This window comes from Lepidochelys kempii, chromosome 1 (genome assembly GCF_965140265.1).
Source record: "Lepidochelys kempii isolate rLepKem1 chromosome 1, rLepKem1.hap2, whole genome shotgun sequence".
NCBI lineage: Eukaryota > Metazoa > Chordata > Testudines > Cheloniidae > Lepidochelys > Lepidochelys kempii.
Genome location: NC_133256.1, coordinates 12,108,312 through 12,135,687, shown reverse-complemented (window position 1 = coordinate 12,135,687; position 27,376 = coordinate 12,108,312). Strand labels below are relative to the sequence as shown.

At 39.6% G+C, this 27,376-nt stretch overlaps 1 protein-coding gene across 4 annotated transcripts in view; it reads right to left on the bottom strand.

The window, feature by feature from the left end:
• The window catches only part of FCHSD2 (FCH and double SH3 domains 2), a 223,353-nt gene that overhangs the window by 191,271 nt on the left and 4,706 nt on the right, over nucleotides 1-27,376 (bottom strand). The gene's annotated exons all lie outside the window — the stretch shown is intronic.

The following is a 27,376-nucleotide window of genomic DNA, read 5'->3' as shown; positions in this document are numbered from 1 at the left end:
GGGTGGCTGCTGAGGCACCGGAAAGGGAGAGTGGCCTGACACAGGTCTCGCTCTATCCAGATCCCCTTGCCCGCTTCCTTTCAGCACTGGGAATGACTCTTCTTTCTTCTGGTGCTTACGGTGCTGCTTCTTAGGCACTATGGAGAAGGACTGGCGCCAGGACTCTCTTGGTGCCGAGTCCAAGCATGGCTCTGACACTGGTCTTAGGGCTGCCTCCATGAGAAGGATCTTCAATCTCACCTTCCAGCCTTCCTTGGTGCGGGGTCTGAAATCCTTAAAGATCTGGCAACCGTCTTTCCAATGAGCTTCCCCTAAGCCCTTGAGACAGCTCAAGTGTGGGTTGCTCAAGGGTATCAACTTGCCACAGGAAGTGCAGGGCTTGAAGCCTGGTGACCAAGGCATACCCTGGCACTGGGGAGCAGACAAGCCTCTCCAACCAAGTGCGGAGGGGTTCAAAACTCACTAACTACTATTAACAAACTAAGTAAACTACAATAACTATATACACGAGAAAGAAAGAAAAAACACTGGGAGAAATTACCTTAGCAATGAGGGAAGTTCCATCAACTGTCATGAGTGGTAAGAAGGAACTGAAGGGGTGTGGGGTTAGCAGGGCCTTTATACCGACACTATGAGCACGCAGCACCAGAGGGCGTTGGAGCCAACCCGACGGATAACACTAAGGGAAAAAATCCAGCAACTGTGCTCCAGGTGCACACAGACCTACTTTGGAATGGACATGTGCAAGCACTCAAAGAATATAAATGTATACATCTAGGAAAAATGAACGTAAGCCATATTTACAGGCTGGGGAACTCTATCATGGGAAGCAGTGACTGAAAAAGATTTGGGGGTTGTGGTGAATAATCATCGGAACATGAGCTGTCAGAGTGACACTGTGGCCAAAAGAGCTAATGAAATCCTGGGATGCATAAACAGGGGAATCTTGAGTAGGAGTAGAGAGGTTATTTTACCTCTGTATTTGGCACTAGTGTGACTGCTGCTAGAATAGTGTGTCCAGTTCTGGTACCCACAATTCAAAAACAATGTTGATAAACGGGAGAGGGTTCAGAGAAGAGTCAGGAGAATGATTAAAGGACTAGAAAACATGCTTTATAGCTAGGGCCCTACCAAATTCATGGCCATGGAAAACACGTATCAGACAGTGAAATCTCGTTGTCCCCTGTGAAAACTGGTCTTTTGTGTGCCTTTACTCTATACTATACAGTCTTTGCCCCAGATCCCAAATGGCCCCCTCAAAGATTGAACCCACAACCCTGGGTTTAGCAGGCCAATGCTCAAACCACTGAGCTATCCCTCCCCCCCACTTGCCAGTGAGTGCAGGCCCGGCCCTGCTGCACTCCTCAGGGGCTGGGGTGGGGAAGGGGCAGGGCGGGGGCAGGGCAGGGTCTTTGGGGAAGGGGTGGAGTGGGGGCAGGGCTGGCGCGGAGTAGGGGCAGAAAGAGGCGGGGGTGGGGCAGGGCAGGAAGAGCGGGGAAGAGGCGGAGGCTGGAGCAGCACATAGCTGCGCAGGTTTCCTGGTGCTCTATGCAGCTGCATACTTTGCGTATGGGTAAGGACGGCCCTGACTGCCATCCTTACTTCTGTGCTGCTGGTGGTGGCAGCTCTGCCTTGAGAGCTGGGCTCCGGGCCAGCAGCAGCCACTCTCTAGCTGCCCAACTCTAAAGGCAGCTCTGCCTGCAGCAGCACAGAAGGGTAACAGTACTGCAACCCTCCCCTACAATAACCTTGCAACCACCCACCCCCACAACAACTTTCTGTGTCAGGAACCCTACAATTACAATACCGTGAAATTTCAGATTTAAAAAGCTGAAATCATGAAATTTACAATTTTTTAAATCCTATGACCGTGAAATTGACTAAAATGGACCGTGAATTTGGTAGGGCCCTACTTATAGCGATAGGTTCATGGAGCTCAATCAACTTAACAATTAGCTTAACAAAGAGAAGATTAAGGGGTGATTTGAATACAGTCTATAAATACATACATGGGGAACAAATATTTAATAATGGGTTCGTCAGTCTAGCAGAGAAAGGTATAACATGATCCAATGTCTGAAACTTTAAGATAGGCAAATTCAGACTGGAAAGAAAGTGTACACTTTTTACAGTCAGAATAATTAACCACTGGAACAATTTACCAAGGGTCGTGGTGGACTCTCCGTCACTGACAATTTTTAAATCAAGATTGGATGATGTTCTAAAAGATCTGCTCTAGGAATTACTTGGGGGTAAACTCTGTGGCCTGTGCTATACAGGAGGTCAGATTATATGTTCAAGTGGTCTCTTCTGGCCTTAGAATTTACCAGTCTGTGATTCTGAAAGCTGATTCAGTAGGTCACTGCATGGCTATAGTCGCTTGTAGAATCAGAGTCTTAATTAGATCTGCTGGGTATGCACATTTATTAGTTTTTATCCAAAGACTTACATTTTCTACTTGTCAATTTTCAAATGATGACCACTTTGTTAAATAAATTTTTATTTTGTTCATACCAAGAAAAGACACTAAACCTTAGCGAGGACCATTGCTATACTGAGTTTCAGTATCAGCTATTTTTGTTCTAACAATCCATAGAAACATTTCCCCTGCCACAATTTACAAAAACTAAAAGGTGCCTAGGTGAAGCTCAGGACACCCTGACATAACTGAATTTCATTAAAACATTTTATTTTTATCTATTTTATACACCCCACCACTGTGAAAATCTAGTCTGACCTCGTGTATAGCACAGGCCATAGAACTCACCCCAAAATAATTCCTAAAGCAGCTCTTTTAGAACAACATCCCATTCCCGTTGAACTCAGTTGCAGTTGTACCATTCAGCATTTCTGTAATGCAGAACCAAGGGTAACAAGAAGTTTTCCATCAACGTGCAAAGGAGTGCAGACACTGACCCTACCATGTGCCACCCACAAGGCCACCCCAGAGATTCAGGGATTCATAGGATTGAGTCAAATCTGGAAACTTCACTACATGATGCCTGGTGCAACACCACCACCTGTGGTCACTCTGGCCAGTGCAATGGTCCTTAGTAGACTATGTAACAGACTGTAAACCCACTGGAGCAGGGACCATCTTTTTGTTCTGTGTTCAAAGGGTCCTGGTCCATGATTAAGGATTCTAGGCACTAAGGTAATACAAATAACACCACCAAATCCCTTAAGGAAAGAGCAATTGCAGGGAAAGTCCTGCTAAGCCCTTACTGCCCTGGGATGGAGCATGCTCAGTCACACTGTGGAAACAGTGCATGTGCAGTCTGGTCACCACATAAGAGCTGTGGGGAGGGAGCATGCTCAATGCAAACAGAATCTTCCAAGAACTTAGCTAAAACTCTAACAAATCTCCACTGAGCATTTGAGAAGTGAGATTCTTCAGAGGCTTATAGTTTGGGCAGATTTCCACACAGACAGCAAAAGGCATATCCCAGACTCATAAGCAACACCCCTGCCTCTGCCAAATTTTAAGTCCCTCCTCCACAGAACAGAGGCACAAATGCTTCTCAAGAAAACAGTTGTAAAAAAATTACACACACACATTTTTAAACAAGGGCTAAACAATGTATTTTACCCTGACCTCGCTCTTGGAAATGGCTGAACCATTTTCGTTGAAACTTGCCCAAAAAATTCAGCCCCAGGCAGAAACCCAACATGGAGATTTTCAGCCTTAATAGCTTAAATCTGGCGGGTATAAGCAACTGAAAACAAGATCTTATAATACAGAAGTGTTGGTCAACCTTAACCATTGGCACTGAAGTGCTTCTACTGTACCCTTTGGCTAAGCAGCCCGAAAACAAGAAGTGCAAACTAAAGAATTAATCATTAAGCAAAAAGGATGATGTATACGAATTAGTATCTTGTACCGTACAAGTCTATTACACGTAGAGTATGAGATTTGAAACACCTGAAACCTGTTTTCCGCTCTTGAAGGTCATGATATCTTTAGGCTCCTCACTCCCGCTCCAAATACGTACATGAGTTTTGTTAGCAAACACAAGTTAGTTTTTATTCAGAGTGCTATAAGAGATTGTAGAAATTAAAATATTTTCCCCATCTTTTATCCACTGCTGTGATGGTAAAGTGAGATAAGATAATTAACACTGAAACTGAAGAAAGGAATTTTTTCACAAGTGACTAGATGAAGAAACTTTAGTGCACATACACACAGAAGCATAAGAATTTTTTCGACACCAACATGATGTCTATCAATGAAAGTTAATCAACAAGTGGCCAAGAAAGGAATGTTTTTCTTAATATAAAGAAATATGTAATTTCTCTGTGGAGAAAAGAATGGAGAAACAAGCTGCAGAAAAAGTGCTGCAGGTATCCTACTCCTGGAATGCAGCGATTCAAAGTGTACAGAAGCCGGCAGATTTCACCAATTAGTGTGAGAAACAGAAGGCTTAAAAAGTGTCATTCTGGTTTTATAGAAAGGAAAAAAGTACATACAACTGTATTTTGATTTTTAAAAGCTGTGAAACTGGGCATTAATTGATACAATGTACTACATATATGTTTAACTGTGCAAATTAACTGCTTAAGTGGGTAATCTTAAGTGTGAAGTAGTGCTGCAATGTGTCATATGATTATGTTTACCATGCTCTTCTGAGGCTAATTCCAAGGTCATAGAAATCACCTTTTCCTAACATGAAATATATACCGGCCATTGTCTGGGAAGAACTAATAGTACTGATAACTATTTTAGTAACTAGTACTAAAAATTCCAACAAGATTAATCACACACCAATAAAAAAATAGTATTTCTTTAAAACGGAGTTCCTTCTGGGCCAAGATTATTATAAACGTAGGTAGCAAAACGTTTGCTGCATTCCCTCCCTAACCTCTGTTCACTGCCTATTATTGTGATAGAAATTATTGCAGAGATGGCGAGAAACTTGTGAAACAGCCTATGAAACTGATAAAAATACTTGTTTATGTGAATGCATGTGGGGAAAAAAGAAGATATAAACTGACTTACACTAAGAATTTGTATTACTTAATACATTAATTATAAGGATTGCACATGAGGGGAAAAAAATCAGGACTATAACCTTGATTAGTTTGACTACATACTCACTAAGAACTACAGTACAGTACAGTTGTACAGTACAGATGAATTGAAAATTAATGTCAACTAGCAAAACAGAACCATTGACATATTCTTCGGTAGGGACACACTAAGTTTGGCATTAGTGAAGAACTATTGGTTTCTGCTTGAAATACTTACGTTTGCTATTTGTATGTTCACAGCTATGGTTGAAAACTATAGACTGGGTCAAAACCTGAACTCTAATTTAGTAACTTCATAATTTCTACATAACTAAGACAATATGTTGCTCAATTCTCCGATTTACTTTAGTGGATCTATCCCATGCAAGGGGAGAAACAGCTTTAAAATTGCTAAATAATAAGTAACCAATCTTCACTGTCTTGATTCAGAAATTAACCTCTGAACAATACAGTCGATATTCAATAAGCTGTGTTAATAATCAATTTTTAAAAGATACAGGCTATTTTTATTCAAAAAGGGATTGCTTAAAGGTTTTAGTTAATGTTTGGTCTAGCTTAGGAGAAAACCAGATTTAAAATAAAAGACTCCTGCAGTGTTAAAAAAGTTTAATAACTTTTTTGTGGAAGCCTGCAAAAAATAGTGTTTTTGTTTCCTCTGCTGACTAAAAGGCAGCTATTAATAATTTTTTCCCTAGAACTCTGAAGATATCGGACAATACACATCATATACCCACTAGTATGTTCCAGGCTTTTTTCTTTAGTAGGTATTGCTTTAAAAGGATTCTCACAAGCTAGAGAGACTAACTGCTATTTAAAAATAAATTGATTAGTCTCTAAGGTGCCACAAGTACTCCTTTTCTTTTTGCGAATACAGACTAACACGGCTGTTATTCTGAAACCTGCTATTTAAGTGTATGCTTAAAACATACACAACAACTAGATAGGTAAGTGCTATCTAAGTGTATGCTTTTAACACATTAATTATATTAAGAAAAACATTTTCTTCATGTATATCAAAACAAACAACAGTTACACCGTTTCTATTTTGGACAGACGCAGTAAACCCAAGAAACATCTTTACATAATTCTGACTTCATCTAGTTGCTTGCATTTCAGTTTTATTTCATCAACTCTACAAGCATCGACTTTTCAAATTTCTTATAAAATGACATGGTTTGTTGGCTCCAGCGTAGCCCACAGCATGTCACTGTGACTAAGCAATTTGTTACACCTTCTCAAAGCTTCAGAGGAATCTCAGATAAGATTGGAAAAATAATTACATTTTCAGAGAAGTACTAAATATTTTGCTACAGTTTGCTTATCTAGATAGACTACTGAAATCTATTCTGCTTGCATATATGCATATTTTTCTGTTATCCCCATCACATCCACATTTGAAAAAGGAAACAATTTTGTTAGCTGAATTATTTTGTATTTGCCTCTCTGGATTTCCACAGGTTACTTTGCAAAGGCAAAGTGTAGAAAGCTCACCTCTAGTATGCTCATCAGCTGTTGTTGTAAGGGGAGAAAGGGGATGAGACATGATCTAGATACAAACCCTCCACAACCTAGGGCTCTAGTAATCTCAAAGAAATTCTCTGCAACCAAGTACTGAAAAAATTGCATTTACCCATTGCTGCACACACGCACAGACACACACACCCCTGTATCCTCCAAAGAGCAGGTCCTCCCTACTCAGTTGCACTTTGCATGAATATTCTGCTTGAATACTGAACATCCAAAAACGTAGTCTATATTTCTGTCATCAGCAGTGCACCAAGGGATAATAATGAAAGGAAAGAGAAATGATTTTTTGTAGTCTCCTGCCTCAAAGTACTTAAACTGGCTTGGTATTGTCATTAATGCTATGTAAATGAGTTTGAAAATTCACAATAAGACTGCAAGTGGAAGTGGAGATGGAGAGTGGCAGGTCCAGAAATCAACTAAAATCAGCCTTATTAATGAATGATTTGGAAGTTTTATTTTTTCCAATACCACAAAGATACAGACTAACAAAAGAAAAAAAAAAAAACTACGCCAGTTCAATAAGCTTTGGTAGTAGAACTGTGAGAGTCACTATGGTTCACATCAATCATCACAAATCTCACACTCTGGGATGTCACTGAGCCAATGCTCTCAGACTAATTGGGAGGGGTGCAGACTACACTGCTCTGCATGAAATACACCTTAGTGGTTAGCTGTAAAATAGCATTGTAGCCCAGATCATAATCTACCTCCCTCAACTTCATGCAGCAAAGGTAATTGCTAGAGTTGCCGATTAATCACAGTTAACTCATGCAATTAACTCAAAAAAATTAATCACAATTAATCACAGTTTTAATCACACTGTTAAACAACAGAATACCAATTGAAATTAAATATTTTGAAAGTTTTTCTACATTCTCAGATATATTGATTTCAGTTACAACACAGAATACAAAATGTACAGTACTCACTTTATAGTATTTGTATTACAAATATTTGCACTGTAAAAATGATAAACAAAAGAAATAGTATTTTTCAATTCATCTCATACAAGAATCAGTGCAATCTCTATCACGAAAGTGCAACTTAAAAATGTACTTTTTTTCCCATTTTTTAAACATAACAGCCATCAAAAACAAAACAATATAAAACTTTAGGACCTACAAGTCCACTCAGTTCTACTTCTTGTTCAGCCAATCGCTAAGAGAAACAAGTCAGTTTACACTTACGGGAGATAATGCCGCCCACTACTATGTCACCTGAAAATGAGAACAGATGTTCACGTGGCACTTTTGTAGCTCGCATTGCAAGATATTTACGTGCCAGATACGCTAAACATTCGTATGTCCCTTCATGCTTCAGCCACCATTCCAGAGAACATGCTTCCAAGCTGAGGACGCTAGTTAAAAAAATAATGCATTAATTAAATTTGTGACTGAACTCCTTGGGAGAGAATTGTATGTCTTCTGCTTTGTGTTCTACCCGCACTCTGCCATATATTTCATTTTATAGCAGTCTCAGATGATGATGACCCAGCATGTCGTTTTAAGAACACTTTCACTGCACATTTGACAAAACTCTAAGACGTACAGTGCGAGATTTCTAAAGATAGCTACGGCACTCGACTCAAGATTTAGGAATCTGAAGCGCCTTCCAAAATCTGATCAGGATGAGATGTGGAGCATGCTTTCAGAAGTCTTAAAAAAGCAACACTCCGATGCGGAAACTTCAGAATCCAAATTACCAAAAAAGAAAATCAACCTTCTGCTGGTGGAATCTGACTCAGATGATGAAAATGAACATGTGTCAGTCCGCACTGCTTTGGATCATTATCAAGCAGAACCCGTCATCAACATGGACGCATGTCCTCTGGAATGGTGGCTGAAGCATGAAGGTACATATGAATCTTTAGCACATCTGACACTTAGATATCTTGTGATGCCAGTTACAACAGTGCCATGCAAATGCCTGTTCTCACTTTCAGGTGACATTGTAAACAAGAAGCGGGCAGCATTATCTCCTGCAAATTGTAACCAAACTTGTTTGCCTGAGCAATTCTCTGAACAAGAAGTAGGACTGAGTGGACCTGTAGGCTCTAAAGTTTTACATAGTTTTATTTTTGAATGCAGTTATTTTTTGTACATAATTCTACATTTGTAAGTTCAACTTTCATGATAAAGAGATTGCACTACTGTACTTGTATTAGGTAAACTGAAAAATACTCTTATTTTTACACTGCAAATATTTATAATAAATAAATATAAAGTGAGCACTGTATACTTTGTATTCTGTCTTGTAATTGAATCAATATATTTGAAAATGTGGAAAACATCCAAAAATATTTAAATAAATGGTATTTTATTTAATGGTATAAAAATTAATGGTACTGTTTAACAGCGTGATTAATCACATGATTAATCGCGATTAATTTTTTTAATCGCTTGACAGCCCTAGTAATTGCTATATATTGCTGTCTTTCAGGAAAAGAAGTTGACATTAAGGTTAGGTGACCCAGGGAAGGTACTATTGAAGCATATTTAATGCCTATTCTAGCTACTAGTATAGTAGATTGAGTAATCTTGCCATTTGTAAACTGGATTATATTTCAATGCAACAATAGCACTGACGTATTTCAAGTAGTTATGATTAATCACATAAAAACCAAATGGGTCCAGAACTTCTGACTTGTGCTTACTAAGTTCTTATTACTTATATTGAATGTGTCTTTTTTGACTATACCTTTCCCAATTATATTTTACTTCTTTATTTAAATAAATGATTGAAAGTCACATTTGAAAATTGTGTAACCACTTAACAATTAACTGAAAGTAACATGACTGCTTCCCTCTCCTTTACGTATACACACATGCTGTTACACAGTTCGTGCAGAAAACTTAGAAAGTTTACCCTACAAACCATTGGACACAGTGAAATGAAGTGCCACAAGAGTGCTACATAACAAATAGAGGAGGAAAGGCCAGGAAAAGCAAAGGAAACCACTGTTATAAGATCGCTGCATACATTTGTTTTAGATAACCTTTTCCAATCACATACAAACTCATCCATACAAAAGGCAATCTGTTAAGTAGTAAACAAATTAAAACTATATAATGGCTGTAAACCAGTCTTCTAAAACCTTGTTTCACTAATGAAAACACACCTAAAAAAAGCAAAAGCAATTTAGAGGTCAGCAATCCGGAAATGGTCTGGGTATACAGCAATAGGGCCAGAAAAACTGCAGATTGAGCAAGCGATGCAATACCAATATATTTCAAAAACGTAACTGTTCTGAGTTCATAGTTCAGTTTGGGGGAAAGAAAGGAAAATCTAAAAGATTACCCAGCACGAAGGAGGTGTTTTGCAGGGTGGCAAGGAGGGGAAGCTAAGCGTGAAGTGAAGTTCAGAAAACTGTTCCTGCTTCTTGCAGAATTATTAAACAATTAGATAAAACAAAAGTATACATTATGAGATGAAGTATAATTAGATAAAAGGAAAGTATACAGCAAAAGACCTTAACTCACACAGCAACAGCTCCCAGTTCAGCTATAAAAGCAGTCACCCGCTCATTCACAACCACTTTGCTTGTATCATAAGCCAATTTACACCTTGGCATTTAGTGTAGGTAGGCAACAATTGAATTTAGTTACCACAATCCCTGTGCCAACAGTTTTGCATCTTTCCTCGAGTAGCCGCTATAATCCAGAAATCTTGTGTCGTCCCCCGTCCCCCCCCCGCCATTCTCTTTTAGGAAAAAATGGAAGATAGAGAGAACCTTACATCAGCACTAATACACGTAAATCAAAAACACAGTAAAAACCTCAACTCTACAACCTACATCTCAATTACTTCACCATAAGGAAAGACACACTATTTTAATTATTTTAGTACGGTATCAGAAACTTTAATATTCTAGTGTCATTTTTAGCCTGTTTAGTCAAACTGAACCCCTCACCTCAATTTCTAGCAGATCCTCAACTCAAGCCCAATGAACACCTCGTTTACACTTGTTTTTCATTCATTTGTTTTTAAGCAATTTAATTAATGCCCAAATTTGCCAAACATTGCTAGGAAGCTCTCAGACAGCATTCATTAATTCACAAATTCTTACACTCAAAGACCAGTAAAAACATACTTTTCAACTGAGATCACCATGAAGTATTTGCTCTCAAAGGAAATTCTTTATTTTGATATGCACAGAGAGTATACCAGACCCAATAAACAACAAATTTATGTTTGGTATTATATGTATTTAAACATGCTCCCAAGTGCGAAAACATTTTATTCACTATCCTTGAATGACTTGCATCTGGCATTTGAGCTAGAAATGAGCTATATATAATGGCTCTACCACCATAAATCTTCCTCAGTCTTCTGCATGGCCAAACTATTCTCATAAAATTAGACACTGATGCCTTTTTTCTCCCACATTAAAAGGATTCTTGCTGCACAGAGTGAAGGAGGATAGAGACTTTGTGTGAACAACTCGCTGTAGAATGTGGAGACTGGACCTAGATACATTCTCAGAGGCACCGAGAGAAGGAATACTCAGGATAAAAGATTTTAAAAGATCCTTACGTGGTTACTAGCAATCCCTTAAGAGTATTAAAACTGGAAAAACTTTAAAATCTAACTTTTAAGCTACTATGTCTAATTTTCACAGTTCAGTCAGCATGTACAAGAAGAGACTGGACTCTTTAGTGAGTTATGCACTAATAAAGGTGTAAAATTTGGTTTACAAATATTGCAAGTGAACATTCCTTTTTCATTTTTTTAAAATTAATAAAAACTTTTCTAACATTCAGTTTGGTAATTTTGTACTAAACTTTTAAAACCTACATTGATTGTTTAAACTTCTTGGCAGTTGTCCTTTTAAGAGCTACCACAATCAGACATGCATTGCCAAGTATATTTGCAATACATGCAGCTACCTAGCTAGGATAATTTTGCAAGTCATTCAAGTCATTGCTGAGAGCTGATCAAGTTTTGCTGTTTTGTTTTACAGTTCATTTTTCATACATTTCAGAATATAAATGTGAAATGCAAAGTCCCTTTCACGTTACCAAGAATGACAAGAAGAGGACAAGCCATGGAAAACTGGACATACTTATGTACTTAACACAAGTTAAAAAAACTATATTTTATATGAAGGGCTGTCAATCACAGTTAACTCAATTGTGATTTAAAAAATTAATCACGATTAATCACAGTTTTACTTGGACTGTTAAACAATAGAATACAGTACCAATTTAAATTTACTAAATATTTTGGATGTTTTTCTACAAAACTTTAGAGCCTACAAATCCACTCAGCCCTACTTCTTGTTTAGCCAATTGCTAAGACAAACATGTCTGTTTACATTTACAAGAGATGCTGCTGCCCACTTCTTATTTACAATGTCACCAGAAAGTGAGAACAGGCGTTCATATGAGGCTTTTGTAGCCAGCATTGAAGCTATTTATTTAGGTGCTAGATATGCTAAACCTATGCCCCTTCTTGCTTCGGCCACCATTCCAGAGAAAATGCTTCAAAGCTGATGACATTCATTAAAAAAAAAAAAATGTGTTAATTAAATTTGTGACTGAACTCCTTGGGAGAGAATTGTACGTCTCCAGCTCTGTTTTACCTGCATTCTGCCATATATTTCATGTTACAGCAGTCTCAGATAATGTCCCAGCACATGTTGTTCATTTTAAGAACACTTTTGCTGCAGATTTGACAGAATGCAAAGAAGGTACCAATGTGAGATTTCTAAAGATAGCTACAGCACTCAACCCAAGGTTTAGGAATCTGAAGTGCCTTCCAAAATCTGATCGGGATGAGATGTGGAGCATGCTTTCAGAAGTCTTAAAAGAGCAACACTCCGATGCGGAAACTACAGAACCCGAACCACCAAAAAAGAAATCAACTTTCTGCTGGTGGCATCTGACTTGGATGATGAAAATGAATATGCGTCGGTCCGCACTGCTTTGGATTCAGAGTAACAGCCGTGTTAGTCTGTATTCGCAAAAAGAAAAGGAGTACTTGTGGCACCTTAGAGACTAATCAATTTATTTGAGCATAAGCTTTCGTGAGCTACAGCTCACTTCATTGGATGCATCACTGAAAAGCTTATGCTCACGAAAGCTTATGCTCAAATAAATTGGTTAGTCTCTAAGGTGCCACAAGTCCTCCTTTTCTTCTTACTGCTTTGGATTGTTATCGAGCAGAACCCACCATCAGCGTGGACACATGCCCGCTGGAATGGTGGATGAAGCATGAAGGGACATACGAATCTTTAGCACATCTGGCATCTAAATATCTTGCGACGCTGGCTGCAACAGTGTCATGCAAACACTTGTTCTCACTTTCAGGTGACATTGTGAACAAGAAGCAGATAGCATTATCTCCTGAAAATGTAAACAAATTTGTTTGTCTGAACGTTTGGCTGAACAAGAAATAGGACTGAGTGGACCTGTAGGCTCTAAAGTTTTACATTGTTTTATTTTTGAATGCAGTTATTTTTGTACATAATTCTACATTTGTAAATTCAACTTTCATGATAAAGAACCTGCACTACAGTACTTGTATGAGGTGAACTGAAAAATACTATTTTGTTTTATAGTGCAAATATTTGTAATCAAAAATAAATATAAAGTGAGCACTGTGCACTTTGTATTGTGTTGTAATTGAAATCAAAATATTTGAAAATATGGAAAACTTCCAAAAATATTTAAATAAACGGTATCCTATTATTTTTTAATTGACAGCCCTAATATCTATGTATGTATCAGACACCTACCAGACAGAAAACTAAACCCACCAGCCATAAAAGAGGATTTGAGTGGAGGGTCCCTTAGGAATAGCAAAAGCAACACTGACCAGAATTAATATAATTCAGTGGCGAAGTGGGAAAAGCAGGAGCAGTAGAGGCAGCAAACTAGGTTCGTCTGCTGGCTCAAGAAAACAGCCCAACATTAGGAGAACCTTCTGAATATAAACCAAAGACAGACAGAATTTTTCCTCCCATGAAGAAGCCATACATTCTGCAGGATTTGATGTAGGTCCCCTTATTCACCAGGACGAGCTTCCCATTCATCAGCATTGAGAAGGCATGTAGATTTTTCAAGCCCTGACTAGAGACAAGGACAAACGCATTTTCTCTTTTGACTCCAAAGCTGGACTTGAACCCAGGCCAGGAATCCAAATTTTAAAAGAAAGACTGGCATAGCAACACACTGCACCATCAAGTGCCTGCATTAACCTACGTCAACCTAAAATCCACCCGCATTTCTTGAAACTACTGAATACATACTGGTCCTGTCTACATTGATCATTTAACTATTTTCAGCATCACTTCAGATACTCCAGCTACTGTCACACATTTTACAGATAAACTTCCTGGTGCAGAGAAGTCTTTCTTCTCTAACCCTGTAGCATAATCTACACTACGGAATTTGTACAAAAAAATTCCCACTGTTTCTAATGTTGGCAGCTCTCAAACTCCAGCAGCCGTTTTCAGCACCATGTCAATTAGACTTGCTCTGACCAGGGTAGACACATTGTTTAAAAACAGTTACATTAAGTCTCCTAAGCAACAGCGGGAATTGTTTAGAAAATTTCCTTAATGTAGACAAAGTGCAAAGAGCTGAGAGCACTGCCAGCTTAGGATACAAAAACTGGAAAACAAACAGAATCTCTACCAAAACAGGAAATCAAACCAGCCTTCATTCATTCCCTTAATAAACGTGTGTGCAATTCCAGATTAAGCCCATAATAAGGATAGTGAAAAGGAAGGGTGGTGAACACCTTCAACTCCCAATGAAACAAGTGGGAGCTGAGGATATTCTGTACTTCGAAAGACTGCTTGCATCTTACAGGATCAAGTCCTTTAATGGGTGGTGGGAAAAGGAAGTACATTTCTCTGCATTGTATCATTATTTGTACTATGTATCCTAATTCATGTAACTGGCACCCAAACCATATTAAATGCTTCAAAGCAGCTTTTACAAAACAAAAAAATAAATATGCTCACTTGAGGGCACTTCACATTATTATTGTGGATACTGTAACAGTGAAGGCTCTGCACAACTTCACTGGATGAAGAACGAACAAGTCAAGGAGTACTTGTGGCACCTTAGAGACTAACAAATTTATTTGAGCATAAACTTTCGTGAGCTACAGCTCACTTCATCGGATACAGACTAACAGGGCCGCTACTCTGAAAACTAAGTCAGAGCTCCAGAAAGCTAGTAAAATAATATCTTAGGAAAAAAGGAGAATTTGTCTTACTCCTTTACTCCTATAAAGGTTAAGCCCCAAAGAGAATCAATGACTTAAGGAATGGAGAATAATTTTTTATAAGAGAAGTAATTTCTAGTCAAGACTGTAAATGTAACCAATAGCAAAACATTATCAGTCTTTAGTAGTCTGAGTCATTTTCAGTCATTGCTCAACACAACAGCAGACGAAAAGTGTCTTGCTCACTCGCTACTAATGGAAAAATATTGAGCTTTCCTGCAAGCTGTTAGGGAAATAAATGTCATTAACCTAACCCCATTTACACTGTGTAGTAGATTTAAATAAAGCTTTCTTATAAAAAACAAAGTTCAAGTCCAAATGGAAGAATAAATACATTTTATTTTTTTCCTCCTATAAACATAACTGTATTTTACTATTGTTTCCACTTCAGATCACAAAAAAAAAATGCACTCCAGAATTAACTAGAACTTTGTCAGTTAGTCAAAGTTATAATGATACCTACCGGTATTAAAGCAGGCAATCCATTACTGCTTTATACTAGGTTAGAACACGAATTTTAAAAGAACTGTCGCTCATATCACTGTGCCAAGATTGGCTTGAATGACTACACTGTTGCTATGTTTATATTGAAATTTTTTTTTTCCAGGCTGCAAACCTAGATTTCCATGCCTGGTAGGCAAAATTATTTCAGTGTATTCCAGTCCTTCAAACAGTTCCAGTGCAAACATCACCAGGTTTTAATTCCTTCAAGAATGTATGTTATTAAATGACTGCCTAATTATAGATAACATACCTAGACCACAAATTCTGCAGCACTTTAGGCAGAAGAATATTCAGAAGCAATAACACTGCCTTCTAAGAAAGTGTTTTCATGTTAGAACACCAAATGAACGATGCTGCACTTACTGAATGATTTTAAGTAGGCACTGCTTGAAAAATATCAACGCATACTCATCACTAGCGAAAAGGAATCTCTCTCGTGAGGAAAGAAATGCCATCAACAGCTAAAGACTCTAAACTTCCAGATTAAATCTTCTCGCCTCATGGTGAGCTACAAGCAAAATGAAGCAACACACTCTTCCTGAGTCTGCAGTTAGGGAGCTCCACCTGTTGCTCACTTCCCCAAGCAGCAAGATAGTAAAAACTGATACTATTTGGAACCTCTGGGAACAGTGAAATGAACATGAATCTTGTCAATTTCACTCTGCTGATGCTTAGAAACATCTATGAGAAGCAGAGGCAAGCAACAAAGCTATTCACTGGAGATGACAACCCTGGAGATGGAATAAAGTAGTCCAGATACAGCCTCCCTGCTGCAGCACTCAGGAATTTTGAGGAGCAGTAGAGTAGCAAAGACAACTCCACCTCCTTGCCAGGAGCCTCTGGACAGCAGAGTGTCTGTGTCTGTGTAAAGAACTGCCTCTCCTTTCCAGGAGTCATTCCAGGAATCAAGTATCAGGGGGTAGCCGTGGTACTCTGTATCCACAAAAACAACAAGGAGTCTGGTGGCACCTTAAAGGCTAACAGATTTATTTGGGCATGAGCTTTTGTGGGTAAAAAACCCAGTTCTTCAGATGCATTGAGTGAAAATTACAGATGCAGGCATTATTATACTGACACATGAAGAGAAGGGAGTTACCTCACAGGTGGAGAACCAGTGTTGACAGGGCCAATTCAATCAGGGTGGATGTAGTCCGCTCCCAGTAATTGTGAGGAGGTGTCAATTCCAGGAGAGGGAAAGTTGCTTTTGTAGTGAGCCAGCCACTCCCAGTCCCTATTCAAGCCCAAATTAATGAAATTAAATTTGTAAATGAATTTTAGTTCTGCGGTTTCTCTTTGAAGAAGCTATTACCAGCAGGAGAGTGAGTTTGTGTGTGTATGGGGGTGGGGGGGTGAGAAAACCTGGATTTGTGCTGGAAATGGCCCAGGTTGATTATCATGCACATTGTAGGGAGAGTGGTCACTGTGGATGAGCTATTACCAGCAGGATAGTGAGTTTGTGTGTGTGTTTTTTTGGAGGGGGGTGAGGGAACCTGGATTTGTGCAGGAAATGGCCCACCTTGATTATCATGCACATTGTGTAGAGAGTTGTCACTTTGGATGGGCTATTACCAGCAGGAGAGTGAGTTTGTGTGTGGGGGGGTGGAGGGTGAGAAAACCTGGATTTGTGCTGGAAATGGCCCAACTTGATGATCACTTTAGATAAGCTATTACCAGCAGGACAGTGGGGTGGGAGGTGGTATTGTTTCATGATCTCTGTGTGTATATAAAGTCTGCTGCAGTTTCCACGATATGCATCCAATGAAGTGAGCTGTAGCTCACGAAAGCTCATGCTCAAATAAATTGGTTAGTCTCAAGTTAGTGCCACAAGTACTCCTTTTCTTTTTGTGAATACAGACTAACACGGCTGTTACTCTGAAACCTCTTTGAAGTCTGTTTCTGAAGTTTTTTTGTTCAAGTATGACTACTTTTAAATCTGTTATAGAATGTCCAGGAAGATTGAAGTGTTCTCCTTTAGGAGTTGATGATACATTCCTTAAGAATGTATCAATTCCTAAAAGCCAGAGACTAAAGCAAAAAATGGAGCCTCAAACAGGATTCGGGAACGAGATCCTAGTGGGAATCCCAGCATCATCCATCTTCTCAACAACTGGGGACTGGTAGATATAGGACTTCTCACCACAGAATCATAGAATATCAGGGTTATAAGGGACCTCAGGAGGTATCTAGCCCAACCCCCTGCTCAAAGCAGGACCAATCCCCAAATAAATCATCCCAGCCAGGGCTTTGTCAAGCCTGACCTTAAAAACCTCTAAGGGTGGAGATTCCACCACCTCCCTAGGTAACCCATTCCATTCCAGTGCTTCACCATCCTCCTAGTGAAAAAGTTCTTCCTAATATCCAACCTAAACCTCCCCCACTGCAACTTGAGACCATTACTCCTTGCTCTGTCATCTAGTACCACTAAGAACAGTGTAGATCTATCCTCTTTGGAACCTCCTTTCAGGTAGCTGAAAGCAGCTATCAAATCCCCCCTCATTCTTCTCTTCTGCAGATTAAATAATCCCAGTTCCCTGAGCCTCTCCTCGTAAATCATGTGCTCCAGCCCCCTAATCATTGGTGTTGCCCTCCGTTGGACATTTTCCAATTTTTCCACATCCTTCTTGTAAATTGGGGCCCAAAACTGGACACCACACTCCAGATGAGGCCTCACCAATGCCAAATAGAGGGGAATGAACACGTCCCTCAATCTGCTGGCATGCTCCTACTTATACAGCCCAAAATGCCGTTAGCCTTCTTGGCAACAAGGGCACACTGTTGACTCATATCCAGTTTCTTGTCCACTGTAACCCCTAGGTCCTTTTCTGCAGAACTGCTGCTTAGCCATTCGGTCCCTAGTCTGTAGCGGTGCATGGGATTCTTCCGTCCTAAGTGCAGGACTCTGCACTTGTCCTTGTTGAACCTCATCAGATTTCTTTTGGCCCAATCCTCTCATCACTATGTTGCCTCTGGATAGTGGGCCGCACAGCACTTCCTTCTGTTTAGAAGGTTTAGCCATCTTGCAGCTTTTTCAAGGCCTGTTTTTCTCAGCTTCTGTTTTGCAACACAGTATGTTATAGAATGATTGGATTTTCCTAACATCAGAATATTTTAGATGATCTGAGTTGTAACTGCTGTATTAGATACTCTATGTTTAAAATATACATGAAGCTGCAATTAGTACTTTGTTTCTACTTCAGTAGGTTTAACTCTCAGCCCCAGTTGCCAAAAACCTTATCACACAGCTACCAACAATCCGAGAGATTACAGAAGTGTAGCTGAGTTCCCTGGAGAGTGTAAAGTGAAATCACAGTAAAAGGTTATATGCAACTTCATTAAGCAGAACACAATTCAATACATAAAATGCCATGTTAATATCAGTGGTAACCAGACATCTACAGATATAACTATGCATTCATAAATGCAAATTTATCTTCTTGAGATCTGTAATGTTCAGTCATACTTAGTACTGTCACTACAGGGGAGCATCACCACCATATGACTGCAGCTACTCCCTTTCCTTGTACCCAGCCCCCAACCAGAAAACCCGCAATCAATTCCTTCTCTAGAACTAGCATGACATATGCGGTCATCACATTGTTCATTCTGCTATTTGCTATATCCCTTCCCCCCCAGCCTGCATCTGTTTTATCTATTTAGATTGTAAGCTCTTTGGCGGAGGGAGTGTCTGCTCCAATTGTACAGTGTCTGGCAAAATGGAACCCCATTTCGAGTTGGCCTTTAGGCACTAGCATAATAAACATGATTAATAATAATATCCACTTCTCTTTCCGGCCCCCAGAATCTCCTCTCCCACACCCTGTGCTACCCTCCTCTACCTCTCTGCCCCAAAGTACCCTTCCCTTTCCCCTTCAAGAATTCCTCTCTTCCCCTCCATGAGGAAGACTACCAGCCTTTACTTCAGCTGTTCCCCAGTTGCGCATCTCAGTGGAGCACAAGTGGAAGAAAGTCCATTGAGGAGTTGAAAGAGCAACATGTAGTAGTAAATGCAGCATCCTACATGGGAGAACAGAGCTCAAGAGGGCAGGGAATGCTCAAAAGAGGAGCCTCTTGGCCAGGAAGGGTTGAGCAAGCAGACACAAAGACCTTGTCTCCATAGGAAGGTGGTTGCTAACACTGTTAAAATGCTAATGTAGCCTGCAGCCTTAACACATATTAGCTGGTTGAGGTAAACCTTTGGAGGGGAGTAGACATCAAGAACAGTGAACTCGAGTGTGCGATACCAGAACTGGATTGATGGCAGAAAAATGCAAGGTCAAGATTTGATGAACTGGGGGAAAAGGACACAAATGAAACACAGATAGAACTGTGTCATGCAGAAATCATAAGTGGAGAATGGATTTTCAGTATGGAGGGCAAGTGTGACGAACTACAGAATGGATTTTGGAGAAAGGGAGGAACCCAGAACATACTGTGTGAGGGGGAAAAGGTGAAAGAACATGGAAAGAAAGAACACCATGGGAGTGATGAATAAAAATGGACTAAAGAGTGGTGGACTAAACTAAGTAAGCAAGGGAAGACTAAAGAAGAGAAGTTAGGGTGGAAAGACTTCAAGAACAGAGGAAGGAAGACAAAAGAGATGGAGGAAGAGGCGAACGTTTTCATATATTATACTTGAGTACATTTCTGGGAAATTCTCATACGCAAACTAGGGAAATGTGGTCTAGCTGAAATTATTATAAGGTAGATGCAAAACTGATTGAAAGACCATAGTCAAAGAGTAGTTATCTATGATTCGCTGTCAAAGTGGGGATACATAAGTAGCGGGGTCCTGCAGGCATCTGTCCTTGGTCCAGTACTATCAACTAAATGGAGAGTATGCTTATAAACATTGCAGAGGACACCAAGTTGGGATGGACTGCAAACACGTTGGAGGACAGGATCAGAATTCAAAACGACCTTGACAAATTGGAGAATTGGTCTGAAATCAACAAGATTAAATTCAACAAAGACAAGTGCAAAGTATGATACATATGAAGGAATAATCAAATGCACAACCACAACATGGGCAATAACTTGATTACGCAGCAATTACTGCTGAAAAGGATCTGTGGGTTATAATGGATCACAAATTGAATATGAGTCAACAATGTTATGTAGTTGCATAAAAGGTTACTATTATGAGGTTTATTAACAGGAGTGTGATATGTAAGACATGGAAGGTAACTGTCCCACTCTATTCAGCACTGGTAAGGCCTCAGGTGGGGTACTGTGTCCGGTTCTGAGCACTACACTTGAGGAAACATGTTGATAAACCAGAGGGAGCCCAGGAGAGCAACAAAAATGGTAAAAGGTTTAGAAAACCTAATTTATGAGGAAACGTTTAAAAAACTGGGCATGTTTAGTCACAGAAAAGAAGACTGATGAGGAACCTAATAACAGTCTTCAAATATGTTAAGGGCTGTTATAAAGAAGACAGAGATCAATTGTTCTCTATATCCACAGAAGGTAGGACAAGAAGTAATATGGTTAATCTGCAGCAAGGGAGATTTAGGATACATATTAGGAAAAACTAATTTTAAGGACAGTTAACTACTGGAATAGGCTTCCAAAGAGATTGTGGAATTCCTGTCATTGGAGGTTTATAAGAACAGGTTAGACTAATACCGGTCAGAGATGGTCTAGGTATATTTGGTCCTGCATCAGTGTGAGGAGCTGGACTAGGTGGTCCCTTCCACTCTGACATTTCTATGATTCTATGTAACACACAAGTGCATTTAGGGCCCTGTGGTTTTGGTGAATCCTATATGCTGGTAATTAACAGAACATAATATCTTATTCCCAGTGGCAACTGGCAAGTTATTCTAGGAAATAATTTATAATATAGCCTTACTATTTATTTAGAACAGATTCTAGTGGCAGGGGGCTACAACTGCTTTCTCCATGTACAGCCAGGCTGGAGGGCGAGAGTGTTGGGGGTGCTAGCCATTGTATCACTTGGCTCAAGACTGAGGAAATACAGTCAAGCCCAAAGTCACCTGACTTCATAGGCAGTTGCATTTTTAAAAGGATAACCTGGGATTGTTGCCCATACCCCACAAGAAAGTTTTAAAAATGTTAATTCTGGGGCAGGGGAAAACAGAAGCCAGGAAATATAAACTTGCAAGGAATTAAGGACAAATAGAATTCTCTGGAGGACATTTATCTTTAATATATTAACTCTGCCCCGAAGGATAGAGGAAGGGCCTGCCATCTATGTAAATCCAAAGCCATCTGTGTGATAAAACGATTAATTTTTACTTTTTTATATATTTCTAGGAAAGAAGACTCCCAACTACCCGATTTACACTTGCTGCCAGCAAAAGGTAATTCTAAGAAGGAGACATTATACACCCTTCAAGAGATACTGAGAGCCTCCGACCTTTGCAAATTAATTTTGTATGCTGAGATTTTCCCAAAGAATTTAATAGTTTGTAATACATTGGAGATTGCCTGAAGGGGGTTGATGATATATAGAATTATGAAAACATATTTTAATTTCTTAGGATACTGTTTTTAGACCCTGGATTCATGGTATACTCTAATTCAGTGGTCCTCAAAGCCAGTCAGCCCCTTGTTCAAGGAAAGCCCCTGCCGGGCCAGACCGGTTTGTTTACCTGCCGTGTCTGCAGGTTCGGCCGATCGCAGCTCCCACTGGCCGCGGTTTACTGTTCCAGGCCAATGGGGGCTGCGGGAAGGGTGGCCAGCATGTCTCTTGGCCCGTGCTGCTTCCCGCATCTGCGAACAGCAGCCAGTGGGAACCGTGATCAGCCAAACCTATGGATGCAGCATGGTGCCGGATGCACCCCGGCCCGGCAGAGGCTTTCCCTGAACAAGTGGCAAACCGGCTTTGAGAACCACTGCTTTAATTTGTACTGCCGATAGCAATAAGGAAAAAAATCAAACAGATGGTGTGGACAGGGGAAAGCCCTGTCTCATACCATGGTAAAGACTGAAAGAGGGGAGATGTAGTTATTGGGTACAACATGGGAGCTAGGATTGGAGTACAAAAGTCTAATCCAAGACACAAAAAATGGACAAAATCTGATTTTTTTGTAGAATGAGGAACAAATTACTTCCAATTAACTCTGATGCAGGTTTTTTCCTGCATTCAGTGACAAAATAGTCAATAGTTTCAAGGGGCTTTGGTAGTAGGATGACATACTGATAAACCAATGAGTATTGTCTGACCCATGTCTCTTTTGTATAAAACCCACCTGGTCCAGATGTATTGTGCTCATTATTTTTTCTAATCACCCAGCTGGGATTTTAGACAATACTTCAATATCAAAGTTGATTAAGGATATTGGTTGATAGCTAGCACGTTCTGGGGCATCTGTCAGGCTTAAGAATGACTGAGATCGGGGCTTCATTCACTAAAGAGCACAGAGTGCCTCCATCAAAAGCCTCAGCCATTCTGGGAGTCAGGGTGTCTTTGAACCAGACGTAAAATTCAGCGGGAAAACCATACTGCAGCTGTCCTGGGTCTGACCCAATTTCATGTCACCTAGGGCAGCCATAATTTTCACAGGTATGTAACAGGGAAGCAATTCCTTTTATGTTCCCAGAAACACATGTAAGGAAATTAGCCACAGGTACTCACGGGGGGGAAGTAACCCAAAATGCATCTTATGTCATGCCACCGAGACCCTGGGGGTATAACTAGGGTGAGGAGTTCAGGATGAAGGGTATTCTCGGAAATTCAAAGGAGTTTAGGTGGAGAGGAGGGGGAAGAGAAAACAGAGTGGCAAGAGGGTAAGTGCCAAATGCACAAGGAGTTGAGAAAAAAGAAAAGGAGTACTTGTGGCACCTTAGAGACTAACCAATTTATTTGAGCATAAGCTTTCGTGAGCTACAGCTCACTTCATTGCATGCATGAAGTGAGCTGTAGCTCACAAAAACTTATGCTCAAATAAATTGGTTAGTCTCTAAGGTGCCACAAGTACTCCTTTTCTTTTTGCGAATACAGACTAACACGGCTGTTACTCTGAAAGGAGTTGAGAGGAGATACAACAGGTCGGCTGTAAAAAAAGGAAGATGTGAGACAGCCACGCTCTCAAGTCAGAGTGGGAGAAAAAAAAATCAGGTCGGGGGGGCAGCTCAAATGAACGTATCCTCTTTGCATCCTACTTTGCATCCATGTTGAATGCAAAATAAATGATTATTCCCCAACCCCTCTCCATTACAAAAGCAGGGGGGGGGGAGGGAGAAAGAAGGGTGAACATCTTGAGCACATTTTAAAAAGGGTTTGGGGCTAAAATACACATATCTTTGCATCAAAGGTTAGGATCATAAAAGACAGATACTACTGAAGAATCTGCTGGAAAAAAACCAGAGGGATTTGAGTCTGAGCATCTGATGGTTCCTCCTTACTTTACATATAGGGAAGATGGCACATATAGGGATGCAGAGCTGAGGTGGGTGTTTCTCCTTTACTGCTGGTGACAACAGCCTGGCAACAACTGCTGAATAGCAAAGGTAAATCCCAAGGCAACATATGGTTAATGTGTTTTATTATATAGAGGCCATGCACTTTGCTGCTTCTCAGTTTGGAGAAGCTAATGAGCTGGCCACCCTGCCCGACCTTAAAAATAACCGGAAAGGCTATAAAATTAGGTCACGCCTTTCTCCTTCGCCAGCTTCCTTGCCCATAGTAAACAGGGCTTTTTTTTTTTTTTTTTTAACTACATCCCAGCTGCAGTGGGGAAAAAAATCTTTATTTTGTGCCCATTCCAGCTCACTTTCCTTTTTCTCAGGCTCTTTTAAAGATGGATTCTTTCACACTGTATTTTAGGAATTTTAATATAAATGCCCTGCGTTTGGTGGCTAGGAAGCAGAGGGCACTCACTCTGTCCTACTCTCTGTTGGGATGTAAGGAAAGATCCCAAGTAAGGTTTTAGACAAAAATTCTACTAGACTTCCCTCTTCTTCCCCATCTTCAGGGAACCCAGCCACTCTCAAATTATTTCTTCTGGACCAGCTCTCCAAATCATTCACTCTATCTTGTAGATTTTGGATCAGACTTTGTTGCTTGTCTATTAGAGACACGAGGTGGGCTTTTAGTGGACCAACTTCCATTGGTGAAAGAGAAGCTTTTGAGCTACACAGAGCTATTCTACAGGTCTGGGAAAGGTCGTCAAAGTGTCACCTGAATACAAAGTGTAACAGATTGTTTAGCATAAGTAGTTAACGCATATTGCAAGACCCCATTCAAGGTGCTGATCTACAATGATCCTAACAGAGCCCTCCCTGATCCTGGAGGATAGCTCCTGCAAACTGACCTGTTGTGCTGCAGCTGTGGCTTTAATTTCAGAAATATCCTCTGATATTTTTTGAAGCATAACCTGTTCTTCTGATACCTGCTTTAGCATTTTATAGATCTGATACAGGCCTATCAGGGTCTCCACTGTGAGTGGTGCCATGCTGCACTGTACAAGGCTGTCAGAGAGCCTCTGCTTCTCTGCAATTTGTGGGGAGTCCCAGGAGGAAGGGGGGTTCAAAATGAGATCCATCTGCTACTAAGATGTTAAAAGCAGGATGAACCACCCAGAGGCAAAAACTCTGCCTTACTTTAGCAGATGTTAGCAGATTTTAGTGGAGCTAAGCAGCAGTTCCAGGTTTAGGCAGCCATCTTCCCCTGCTGCATCTGCCCAGTCCACACACATTTGTTTTGAAATGTTTTAAAGTCTTTTAGACAGGAACTTTTATTTAGCATTTTAAACTGTTGTGGAGAAAGTCCCCTTGACCTCACATCCTTTGCCCACCAGTTCACATTGCCTTTGCCTCCCCATTTCTATTTGACTAACTACAGGACTGTTTGTATACCTTTAATAGGCTTGGAAGGATTAGGTTTTATTGGTGTCAATTTCACCATACACACACATAAACCAAGGAAAAAATATTTCCATCCATAACAGAAAAGTACAGATAGGCAAAGAAAGAAAAAAATGCTGCTTTAGAACTTGGAGTTTAAAGATACTTTTGTATATTTTGACATGAGATGTTGACAATTTGTGTTTTAACCATTATAAAGCTTTAACTTTTTGAATCTTAATGTCTACTGTCATTAAATAGTCTGACTTTGCCCCATAATTTCCTTCAATTGTGAAAATGCAAATCAAATCATTTTAAATGGTTTAAAACAAACACTGGTGATATCTGTCCAAATTATTTAAAAAATGAATTCTCCAAGCCTAGCCATAACAAAAGAATTGCATAGTTTGCACTTGCTATTGAAGTTCTGTAGTTTCAATTACTATTTTTAATGACATCCATCTCCAAATGAGAAATTACATATACATGGCATGAGCTGCAGAAAAGGCATAGTCCCTATAAAATCACACTCAACTAACTGCCTTATATTTGAAAAGTGACACAAACACAAGAATTACTTCTACTCTTGGAAAGCTGGTCATTTTAATGCTCAAGAAACACAAAACCAGAAGAGAGGATGATGCTACAAATGAATGTTCTGAGGAAGAGGTCAAAAATAAGGGAAAAGGTTAAAAGTTGCTAGATTTAAGGAGTGCCTGAAGCACAAAATAAGAGTCAGCAACAAATTTTACACCTTGACTTGCCAGAGCTCAAGGGCCAACTCCAAACCCTGACATTTGATAGAAGGACAGTGACAAATTCATGAAGGAGATACACGGATAACCTTCACAAAAGCTAGGCATCAGTCACTGTGCATTATTCACCATGCTTAAAATTCATCTCAAACATACACCATCCCTGCTATTCTAATACCAGCTCTTCTTCTGCAAAGACTGCAAAAGCTGTGTGGTAGTAATGTTAGTCAGTCAAATGCCATTAAAAGACTATGCTGAATCAAATGCACAAAGTTTTTTACCATCAAATCTAATCAAAAATTGAACCCAGACCCCAATAAGTGAAAGGACCGAGTACTAACTTGCTGTTTAAAAACCTGCTGTGTTTGTTTTCACACATGCATTCCAATAAGGCACTGTACTGTCAACTGAAACTCCAGTTTAGAAGACAACACAGAATCCACATATTCATACTATAGGAAAGACACCTATTTAAGTCTTACATAGACAGAAAATTAGTCAAGTCTCAGAATGGCAGGTGTACCCCCTTTAGGAGCTTCATTTCCATTCTTGCATGCAAACTGTAAGAGTAAAGAACGGAAAAAATTGTTTTAAAATGTTTTTCTTTTTAATACTATTGTACCTAAGTGGTAAAGAGCGTTCTTTTGAAAAAACAGATTTTTACAGATAAAATGTGTAATACATAGCATATGATGGAAAGGCTCTACTATGTCTACTCAGTGACCAGACTCTTAATACAGATTCTTAATTTGTAACACTAACATTTTAAAAATTATATTAATTCAAGAAAACATTTTTGCTCTCCTGTAACTTTTCTGTGACCAGAGACAATAAGATTTTTATGCCATGTTTCAGCAGAAAACAAGTATAAATGCTTAAACTATAAACCCCTGAAAATAAGGGTCTAGAAAGGAAATGCTGACAGCAGTGTTACCAGGTGCAGATATAATAAAATTAAGTTTCTATCTAAGGAAAAAAATCCTCACATACCAATCTGCTACTCATTAACCAGTATTTACTTTCCAAATAATGTATAGCTACTACTTGTAAAATAACAGATGTGGTGATCCTTCCCGTACAGAAGCTTGTTTCACTACCCATGAAAGAGAGCAGGGTTCAGACAAAGATGGAAAGTGCATACATTTCTGAATCTGACAAGTTTTATTGACATGGGATGTAAGGAGACAGACTGAAACTGTAAGAACTTCACTGTATTCTAATCTCTTGTGAAGTTAAAACTTTGAGCTGGCACTTCACTTGCTCTCTACTGATAAGCAATCTTACTGGATTTTCAGTTACTGAGTGAAGCACAAGGTGCCAAAAAGAAGGAAAGCAATAGGTGTATTGATGACATTTGACTATTTCACAGCATGCCCATTGTAGAAACTGACAGTTTCTAAACAGGGTTAGTGATTCATTCGCCACATAATTCCAGGTGCCCATTAGTCCTGCTTTGATCATAACATACATAAATGATAAAGACAAACATTCACATTATTTAAATATAAATAATGAAA